General features: G+C 43.7%; 1 protein-coding gene across 1 annotated transcript in view; it reads right to left on the bottom strand.

The window, feature by feature from the left end:
* Nucleotides 1-9,872, bottom strand: part of Itch (itchy E3 ubiquitin protein ligase) — a 120,721-nt gene extending 110,849 nt beyond the window's left edge. Inside the window, exon 1 of the mRNA XM_021182181.3 lies at nt 9,763-9,872. The gene's annotated coding sequence lies outside the window, so the exon portion shown is untranslated. The remainder of the gene's footprint in view (nt 1-9,762) is intronic.
* Nucleotides 9,873-10,135: the final 263 nt, after the last annotated feature.

Below are 10,135 nucleotides of genomic sequence, written 5' to 3' on the forward strand. Positions count from 1 at the left end.
GATAGATAGATAGATAGATAGATAGATAGATCAGTCAGAATGATACGTTGGGCCTCAAATATGACTAAGCAGCTAATAGCACTGTCTGTTCTTCCTGTCTAATGGAGTTCAATTCCCATTACTCACATGATGGCTTACATTTATCTGTAACTTCAGTCTCAGGGGCTCTGAAGTTCTCTGATGACCTCTGTATGTACTATGCATGCATGTGGTGCACAGGCATACATGCCAACAAAACACTCATACACTTAAAAGAAAATGATAGGTTATAGTTGTTACAAATATGCATACAGTAAAGAACTATAGTCAGAACACATGAAGAACACTTATAGTTCATGACAATACTACAGATGACCCAATTAAAAATATATAAAAGAGCTGGGCGTGGGGGCGCATGCCTTTAATCCCAGCACTCGGGAGGCAGAGGCAGGTGGATTCCTTAGTTCGAGGCCAGCCTGGTCTACAGAGTGAGTTCCAGGACAGCCAGAGCTATACAGAGAAACCCTGTCTTGAAAAACCATAAAATAAATAAATAAACAAACAAACAAATAAATAAATAATATATAAAAGATTCTAAAAGACAATTCACCAAAAGAGATGCAAAGATGGCTAGTAAATATGTGAAGAGGGGCCAACATCCTTCGTCATAAACTAAACACAAACGAAAATCACTTATGGGAATACCATTTCACACCTACCAGAATGGTTATCACAAAACCCAAAACAAACAAAACCCAGACCAGACAATAGCAAGACTGTGGGAAAATCAGAAGTCTCAGATGTTGCTGAGGAATGTAACATGGTCAAAAGTGAGAGCTGACCAGGAGGACGCGTAGAGAGCACCATCGGGGCAGAGGGGGTGGTGTTCTCTGTGTTGTCCAGATTTCCAGATTACACAAAATCTATATCCACAAATCATTGGAATTGTGTGCTCACGCTTTGTTCAGTGTCCAGTGTATAAGTTATAAGTTGACAGAGTTAAGGCAATGAGGAAGAAAGGCAGAGGGACACATATGGCTACTTTTGTCGATATTTTGAATTTTATTTTGAAGGAGGGCTTTACAAGCTGCCATATTATTAGTTTAAAACACTAAATAAGATATAGTGCCACAGCCCACAGTCTTGGACACAGGCTGGAGGATTGCCAGAAGTTTGAAGCTGGTCAAGGCTGCACAATGGGACCCTGCCTCAAAACACCAACCCAACCGAAAAAATAAACAACAAAAAGTCCCCAATATATAACTTAAAATAAGCTCAAAATCAAACAAATGGAATCATACCCAATAGAGGTGTTATATGGGCAAAACATTCACATGCATATGACAAAAATAAAGTCTTAAAAAATAGGTTAAACTTGAATTCTGATGGCGATATTCAAACGATATAAACTGTCTAGTGCCTGTGTGGGATTTTAGGAGCTATTAGTGCAATTGTTTTAACATCCAAAGTTAGATATCACATAGTGAGTTCTGGACCAACCAGAGCTACATACTGGTCAGAGGACAGACAACCTTCAGAAGTGCTCTCTTCTACCATGTGGGAGCTGGGGATTAAGCACTGGTTTTTCAGACTTGGCAGTGAGCATCTTTACCCACTGAGTCATTTCACCAGCCCTAACATTTTTTTTAAGAAATGAAACTTTGTACCAGGCATAGCAGCATATTCCTGTAACTCCAGTAATCAGGAGGTGTCATGAGAATTCTAGAATTTTGGTTCCTTTAAAAAAAAACACAAAAATATTATAAGAATATGTTTTCATTATAATCCCAGGTGTGAGACATGGGGCCACTTCAGATTGTCCTCAGAGGCTATGATTTGCCTCATGCTCTGGCAGGGGTGTAATTTTGCCAGGTACAGATAGTTCTGGTGATGGTGTGACATTTGGAATTCTGGGAACTTTTCAGAGGGAATATAAATGCTAGGGCCCTGGGAGGCAGAGTGTGTTGCTGGTTGGCTGTTGTTGGTCACAGTTTGTTAAGTAGTCATGAGCAAGGAAGAAACAAGAAGAAAAAAATAGATATCCTGAGGTGAAGATGAAACTTACCCCAAGGAACTTGATTCCCTAACCAGCAGGAAGCGGCCTGACTTTATTAAGGGGTCTCTTTGCTTTGCCTTTTTCCTTTTTGCTCTCTTATCCAGTGTTAGGGGGTCGAAAGGAAGAAGGTTGAAAGAAAGAAGAACCCACAAAATAGCAAAGAACAGCTACAAGGAGGCATAGACAGAATGGTCAGGAGTTTGAGGCCAGCATGGATTACATAGCAAATTCCAGGCCAGTCAGGGTTACATAGCAAGAAATGCCTCAACACAAAACAGAACAACAAAAATACTAGACTGAAAAATAAGTACTTGTGTCAGGCGTGGTGGCACACGCCTTTAATCCCAGCATTTGGGAGGCAGAGGCCGGCGGATTTCTGAGTTCGAGACCAGCCTGGTCTACAGAGTGAGTTCCAGGACAGCCAGGGCTACACAGAGAAACCCTGTCTCAAACAAAAAAATAATAATAAGTACTTGTTATAGTCATTTTTATGAGTTTGGTCATAGATGAATGAAACAAAGAAATATAAAAGGAAAGGACTTGGCTGCTCCTAGGTATGGTGGAGGAGAAAGTTCCTTGTATATAAAAGGGAGAGCATAGCCAGAAGCAGAGACATTTGGGAGAGGCCAGACAGAGCCAGACCAGATGAGGAGAAGGAAGAGGAGGGAGAGGAGAGGAACCACTGACCAAGAGGGGCGACCTGGACCAATGGACTGTCCAAGAGTAATGGGGAGACCAAAGAAGGCCAAGTAATCAAAATGGTTGGGTTATATAGATAAGAGCAGCGGGGGAAGGATGACCCAGCCCCAGCACTGAAGAAGTTTAGGGTTGTGGGCGGGGTATGCCAACCATGCCCTGTAATAGGTAGGGACTGAGGGATGCTGGGAGAACCTGGTATCCTCTTTGATATATTAATGGACACCTTAGTTAGCCATTTGCCCTGTGTTTGAGACATAACAATTTATTATTATTATTATTATTATTATTATTATTATTATTATAGTTTTTAAAGACAGGGTCTCACTGTGTAGCCCTGGCTGTCCTAGAACTCACTCTGTAGACCAGGCTGGCCTCGAACTCAGAGATCCTCCTGCCTCTGCCTCCTGAGTGCTTAGATTAAAAGCATGGGCCACCACCATGGATAATTTTTTTTTTCTTGAAAGTTGGTCTCACTGTGGAGCTCTGGCCAGCCTGAAAATTATTATGTAGACCATGCTAGCCTTGAAGTCACAGGAATCTGCCTGCCGCTGCCTGCTAAGTATTAGGATTAAAGCTGAGCACCACCACACCAAGCAAGCCCTAAATTCTGTAGAAACAGATGAAGGAGCTAGTGGGATGGCCCAGTGAACAGCTCACACTGGATTTCTGGAACCCCTAATGAGATGGAAGGAGAGAACTGACTCCATCAAGTTGTCCTTACAGGTGCACACATGCACACACACTGATGATGATGGTGGTGATGATGATGATGATGATGATGATAACAATGTTACAATGGGATTAGACCTATGGTTGGAAAGATTCAGAATAGCCATTTTAGAATTTTGCAGAAAGTCTGGCAACTGAACAAACTGTGCAGTTACTTTCATTTTGTATAGCACTTGAGGGAAATAATTATGATTGACAGCATCATGTTAGGACCATCATCTTTTTTCTCTCAGAAAGACACTCAATTTTTTTCTTCAGCCTAAAGAATGACAAGATTTGTCAATAATAGGTGACATTTATCCACAAGCCCCCCAGTTATTTTTGCCACTGGAGGATAGACAGGTTTTCCAAATGCAGCAGAATGTACTAGCTTGCACATGTAGGTAAGACCTCAGATGTATGGCATTCCAGTGACTATTTCCATCATGAGGCTGAGGCTGGATTAAACTCAATGGGAGGGCCCTCGCCCGACATGTGGAAAGCCCTGGGTTCAATCTCCAGCAGTGCAAATGAACAAACAAGCAAGGAAACAAGAAGTTATTAGGGGCATTTACCGTGTACATTAGAGTGTACACGGTGAGGGCATAGCTAGTTTTCTCTGCTTAAAGGACACATCATGCATGAGAGCTGAAGCCTGTAGTCCCAGCTGATGTGGAAGGAGGATCGCCATTGGTCTGAAGTCAGCTTCGGCTACACATGGAGTTCCAGCCCAGCCCAAAATGGCTGAAGAGGGAGACCGTGCCTCAAAATAATAAACAAACAAACAAATAAACATTGTAGCTGTAGTCAATGAGGGACGCAAACACAAGGCTAGTGTGTTGGTCAGTGGTATGTCATCTTGACCGGGCTAGGGTCATCTGAGAGGAGGGAACCTCAGTTGCGACATTGCCTCCATAAGATTGGGCTGTAGGCAAGTCTGTTGCACATTTTCTTAATTAGTGATTGATGTGGGAGGGCCCAGCCCATTGTGGATGGGGTCACTCCTGGGCTGGTGGCTCTGGGTCCTATAATAAAGCAGGCTGAGTAGGCCATGCCGAGCAAGCCAGTAAATGGCACTCTTCCATGGCCTCTGCATCAGTGCCTGCCTCCAGGTTCCTTCCCTTCTTGAGTTCCTGTTCTGACTCCTTCCAATGATGAGCAGTGATGTGGAAGTGCAGGTCAAGTAGACCCTTTCCTCCCCAGTTTGCTTTTGGCCGTGGCATTTCATCACAGCAACAGCAACTCTAAGATAGCTAGGTATCGGCTTGATAAAGGGTTCTCTGAAGCTTTTCATGTTGGAAGGCTTCTATAATACAAGAAGGGCATAAAGGCATTTTCCATATAAAGACGCCATCACACTCACATCAAGAGTTCTTCAAATATTAACTCAGTTTCTACTTCTGAAGCAAAATTTGGAATCTTTGCTTAGTAGGATAGTAACTGACAATGACAAACGTCAAAACTTTAGACCTTTTACGAATTTAGGGAGCAGTACCTGTGAGCAGTACTCATTCTCTGACATGTAACAAACACAGACACGTTTCTTTTTTTTGTTTTTTTGTTTTGTTTTGTTTTGTTTTTTGAGACAGGGTTTCTCTGTATAGCCCTGGCTGTCCTGGAACTCATTTTGTAGACCAGGCTGGCCTCGAATTCAGAAATCCGCCTGCCTCTGCCTCCCAAGTGCTGGGATTAAAGGCGTGCACCACCACCGCCTGGCTCGCAGACACATTTCACATGTTCAGAAATAACATGCCAGCCGGGAGTGGTGGCACACGCCTTTAATCCCAGCACTCGGGAGGCAGAGGCAGGAGGATTTCTGAGTTCGAGGCCAGCCTGGTCTACAAAGTGAGTGCCAGGACAGCCAGGGCTACACAGAGAAACCCTGTCTCGAAAAACCAAAAAAGGGGCTGGTGAGATGGCTCAGTGGGTAAGAGCACCCGACTGCTCTTCCGAAGGTCCAGAGTTCAAATCCCAGCAACCACATGGTGGCTCACAACCATCTGCAACCAGATCTGGCGCCCTCTTCTGGAGTGTCTGAAGACAGCTACAGTGTACTTACATATAACAAATCTTAAAAAAAAAAAAAAAAAAAAAAAGTAAATGCAAATCAAAATAATTTAAAAAAAAAAAAAAAAAAAAGAAAAACCAAAAAAAAAAAAAAAAAAAAAAACAGAAATAACATGCCGGCAGTAAGCTGTTTCTGTTTTCCGAGACAGAGTTTCACTGCAGCCAGCTGGCCTCAAACTCTCTATGTAGCCAAGAGTGACCTTGAACTCATCACTTTCCTGGGAGTACAAGCCTGTGCCATCACTCCCAGCATAAAAAGCAAGTTTTTATCTGAATGGTCCTGACTGTATGTCAGAAATGTTTTCTGAAATTTTCACTGGCTATTTTCTGTGTCAAAGGTCTAGATATAATGCATACACTGATGGGCCACTTTGTGGGTATTAAACACATGCCTTTGACTCTTCATTAACATTTAGATAAGTTTTAGACATATGGCTTTACACATTATAGATACACAGGGTTTAAAATATATTAAAATCAGCTAAGGGGCCAGCAAGGTGAAGATGGCTCAGTAGATTAATTTGCTTACCTAATGACCCAGCTTTGATATCTGGGACCCACATGGTGCAGGGAGAAAATCAACTCCCACAAGTTGTCCTCTGACCCCAATTATGTGCTCTCTCTTTCTCCACCCCCCACCGTGTGTGTGTGTGTGTGTGTGTGTGTGTGTGTGTGTGTGCGCGCGCGCGCGTGTGCAAGAGTGTTCAAGAGCACTGGCTGCTGTCCCAGATGACCTAGGTTTGATTCTCAGCAGCCACATGGCCAACCCTCTTCTGGCCTCCTAAGCCATCCCGCACACATGTGATACACAGGCATACATCACACAAAACACCCATTCACATAAAATAAATAAAACTGCTTAAAGTCAGTTGTTTGTTTAAAAGGGTTGTTTAAAAGACCTTAACATAAACATATACTTGAATGAAATTATCAGAAAACATAATCAACTGGCTTACTAAATCATAAAATTTCGTCCCCTAAGCTAATAGCTCTTTGTAAATATCACCAAACAAGGACCCACTTTTGAGAAAGCCTTGTTTCTTTAGACACAAAGAATTTGTTCAAGTTTTACATTGTTGCGATAAGTTTTGACCTTAGGGCATCCTTAAATAAAGTTACATTTTGAGGACAGAGCACACCATTTAGTAAATAGTGCATTTGCCTAGAATGTGCAAAACCTTCTTTTGACTCCCTGCTACCACACAAATCAGACATGGTGGCCCATCCAGTTCTCTCTGCATTTCCCAGCTAAGGGCAGGAGAGTCGAGACCATTCTTGGAAATATAGTGAGTTTGTGGCCAGCTTGGGCTGCATGAGACCCTGTCTCAAAACAAAATAAAGCAAAACATCATTTAAGAAAAGCCATATTTTAATCCAGGTGATGGTGGTGCCTGCCTATAATCCCAGCATTTGGGAGGCAGAGGCAGGCAGATCTCGGTGAGTTCGAAGCCAGCCTGATCTACAGAGCAAGTTACAGGATAGGCAAGGCTACACAGAGAAATCTGTTACAAAAATAAATAAATAAATAAAACAATAAGCCGGGCGTGGTGGCGCACGCCTTTAATCCCAGCACTCCGGAGGCAGAGGCAGGCGGATTTCTGAGTTCGAGGCCAGCCTGGTCTACAGAGTGAGTTCCAGGACAGCTAGGGCTATACAGAGAAACCCTGTCTCGAAAAACCAAAAAAAAAAAAAAAAAAAAAAAAAAAAAAAACAATAAAAGCACTTTTTTTTTGTTTTGTTTTGTTTTTTGTTTTTCGAGACAGGGTTTCTCTGTGTAGCCTTGGCTATCCTGGAACTCACTTTGTAGACCAGGCTGGCCTCGAACTCAGAAATCCGCCTGCCTCGGCCTCCCAAATGCTGGGATCAAAGGCGTGCGCCACCACGCCCGACTTAAAAACACATTTTTAACAATGAAGTCAGCCGGGCGTGGTGACGCACACCCAGCACTCCGGAGGCAGAGGCAGGCGGATTTCTGAGTTCAAGGCCAGCCTGGTCTACAGAGTGAGTTCCAGGACAGCCAGGGTTACACAGAGAAACCCTGTCTCAAAAAACCAACCAACCAACCAACAAACAAACCAATGAAGTCATCCTGTAAATGCTAGGTATTAGTGTGTGTGTGTGTGTGTGTGTGTGTGTGTGTGTGTGTGTGTGTGTGTGTGTGCCAGTGAGCTCGCGTGCTACAATACCATGGCACATAGGTGGAGGTCAGAGGACAACTTGCAGGAGTTACTTCTTTCCGTTCCTCATGTGGGCTCCAGGGATTAAACTCAAGTCATCAGTGAGAATCTTTACCACTAAGCCACCCTGCCTGGCCCCTGATTTTTTTTTTTCTTAATTGGATAATGGCCATTGTGAGTTCCACTAGTTAACTGCTAGATCGTTTTTTGTAATCCTGCAGGCATTAGCTTCTTCTGGGAAGCAATTCAGTTACTTGGTAAAGGTTTGATCTTTTGGAGTCTTACTTTTAATATTAAGTGTGATCAAGGCACTTCAATTCTGGGCTAAATTCCCTCCAGTACTGAGGCGATACCCTCCTGTCCTCTACCAAATGCCTTGGGAAGCACTAATCTCCTTAGTCATGCTGGATGGAACAGATGGTATCCCTGGGCCTGCGTGAGCCCTGGACACTGTTATCTCTAGCTCTTCAGGGTATCTCTCCCCTTATGCTCAGATAGCTTCTTTGTATGCACACGCTGTTGAGTGTGCAGCTGGACACTCGAGTAGCACTGTCTATGCAGCAACCTCCCTGAGCCCCCTCTTCTGTACACTCCGGCCTCCTGAGTCTCTTCAGGTGCAGTTCCTTCTCCCCAGAGTGTGCAGGACTCCACCTGGGTTTTCTCACTCTATTCGATGGCCTGAAAACTGTCTAGTAGTTTGTAAAAACCATGGTCTTGTCTCATTTGTTTTTAATCCTTCGCTGCTTGATTCCCTTTTGAATTGTTTCCTTTTCCCACATTTTAGGTGGCCAGGTAAATCTATGTCCCTTTAGCTGCAAGGAGAACACTGCTTTAAAATGTTTTACATGTCCAGGCCACGTCCTAGACAGACAATTGAATCCAAATCTTTGGAGACATTAACCCCCTTAGGCTATTCCAACATGCATCCAAGCTTAAGAACCAATAACATTCAGTAAGATTTTTTTATTGGCTTTTCCATTTATAAATCATTTATTTGGAGCCTGGAGTGATGACTCAGTTGGTAGGGTGCTTGCCTTACAAATGGGAGGAGCTGACCTAAGATCTCTACAACCCATGTTAAAGGGGGCGGAGGGGTGGGGTGGAGGGGAGCCAGGCGTTGTAGCCCACCGTGTAAAACCAGGGATGGTGAGATGTGAGATGGAGACAGGCAGATTCCTGGACCTTTGGCAGGCTAGCTAGCCTGGCTAGCTATGTAGTTAATTTCCTGGCCAATAAGAGACTGTGTCTCTAGTCGGGCGCCGCCTTTAATTCCAGGACAGCCTGGGATATACAGAGAAACCCTGTCTTGAAAAACAATAACAACAACAACAACAACAACAACAAAAACAACAACAAAAAAAGATAAAAAGAGACTGTGTTGCTAACAAAAAGATAAAGGTGCCTTAAGGGTTGATACCCAATATGCAAGGTGTCTGCCCGTCACACTCGTGCTGTGCAATGCGCATACACACACACACACACACACACACCTCATGTCAAAAAAAATAATTATTGGGGGATAAAAATAGAGTGTTTGAGCCGAGTGTGGTGGCGCACGCCTTTAATCCCAGCACTCGGTAGGCAGAGGCAGGCGTATTTCTGAGTTCAAGGCCAGCCTGGTCTACAAAGTGAGTTCCAGGACAGCCAGGGCTATACAGAGAAACCCTGTCTCGAAAAAGAAAAAAAAAGAAAAAAAATAGTGTTTGTCAGGCACACCCGAAATGTTCAGTTTGATTCTCAGCACCACACACACACACACACACACACACACACACACACATTATTATTTATTTCTTTATTTTCACCTGTAATTTCAGTACTTGGAATTCTGAGCCAGGAAGATCATGGACCATGAGTTTAAGGTTAGCCTGGGCTATTTAATGAGACCATTAAAACAAAACCCCTCTTCTCTCCATAACTTAGCTTAGCTGCAGAAGGAAAGTGCTGGAAGATGTTTGCAAGTTCTGCTGAAAGCCTGAATAAAGAAATCGAATGTCCCTGATAAAAAAAATTCAAAGCTGGCCTCAATAGCCAGGCAGGGCTGAGAGTTGAGAAGCTACTGGGGCGGGGCTGTACCTGATAGCTGGAGGGGGCTTCCGGTGTACTCTAGTCTGCAAAGTGGTATTTCATACCCGGGATCTGTTTTCATGCCCCAGCAGCCCAGAGGCAGAAGTTACTCTCCCTGTTTGGCAGATGAAGAAATGGTATTAGGAGGTTGAGAAACTTTTCAAAGGTCAAGTCCATAGCGCGGTTAAAATTTAAACCTGGTTCCCAGAGATATAAGGAGCAAAACAATCCTTTGAGGGGCAGCTTCCAGGGGTCAGGGAACATCCCTGGAAAGTGCTGAGATAGAGGAAATTTTTGAACATAGGCTTCCTAGCAGATGAGCCAAGAAAGACCTGATGAGTTCCAGGGTGGGGTGGGGCGGTAGGAACTGGAACCTCGGGGC

Source organism: Mus caroli, unplaced genomic scaffold, assembly GCF_978045245.1.
Source record: "Mus caroli unplaced genomic scaffold, Mus_caroli_1 scaffold_2, whole genome shotgun sequence".
Classification (NCBI taxonomy): Eukaryota; Metazoa; Chordata; class Mammalia; order Rodentia; family Muridae; genus Mus; species Mus caroli.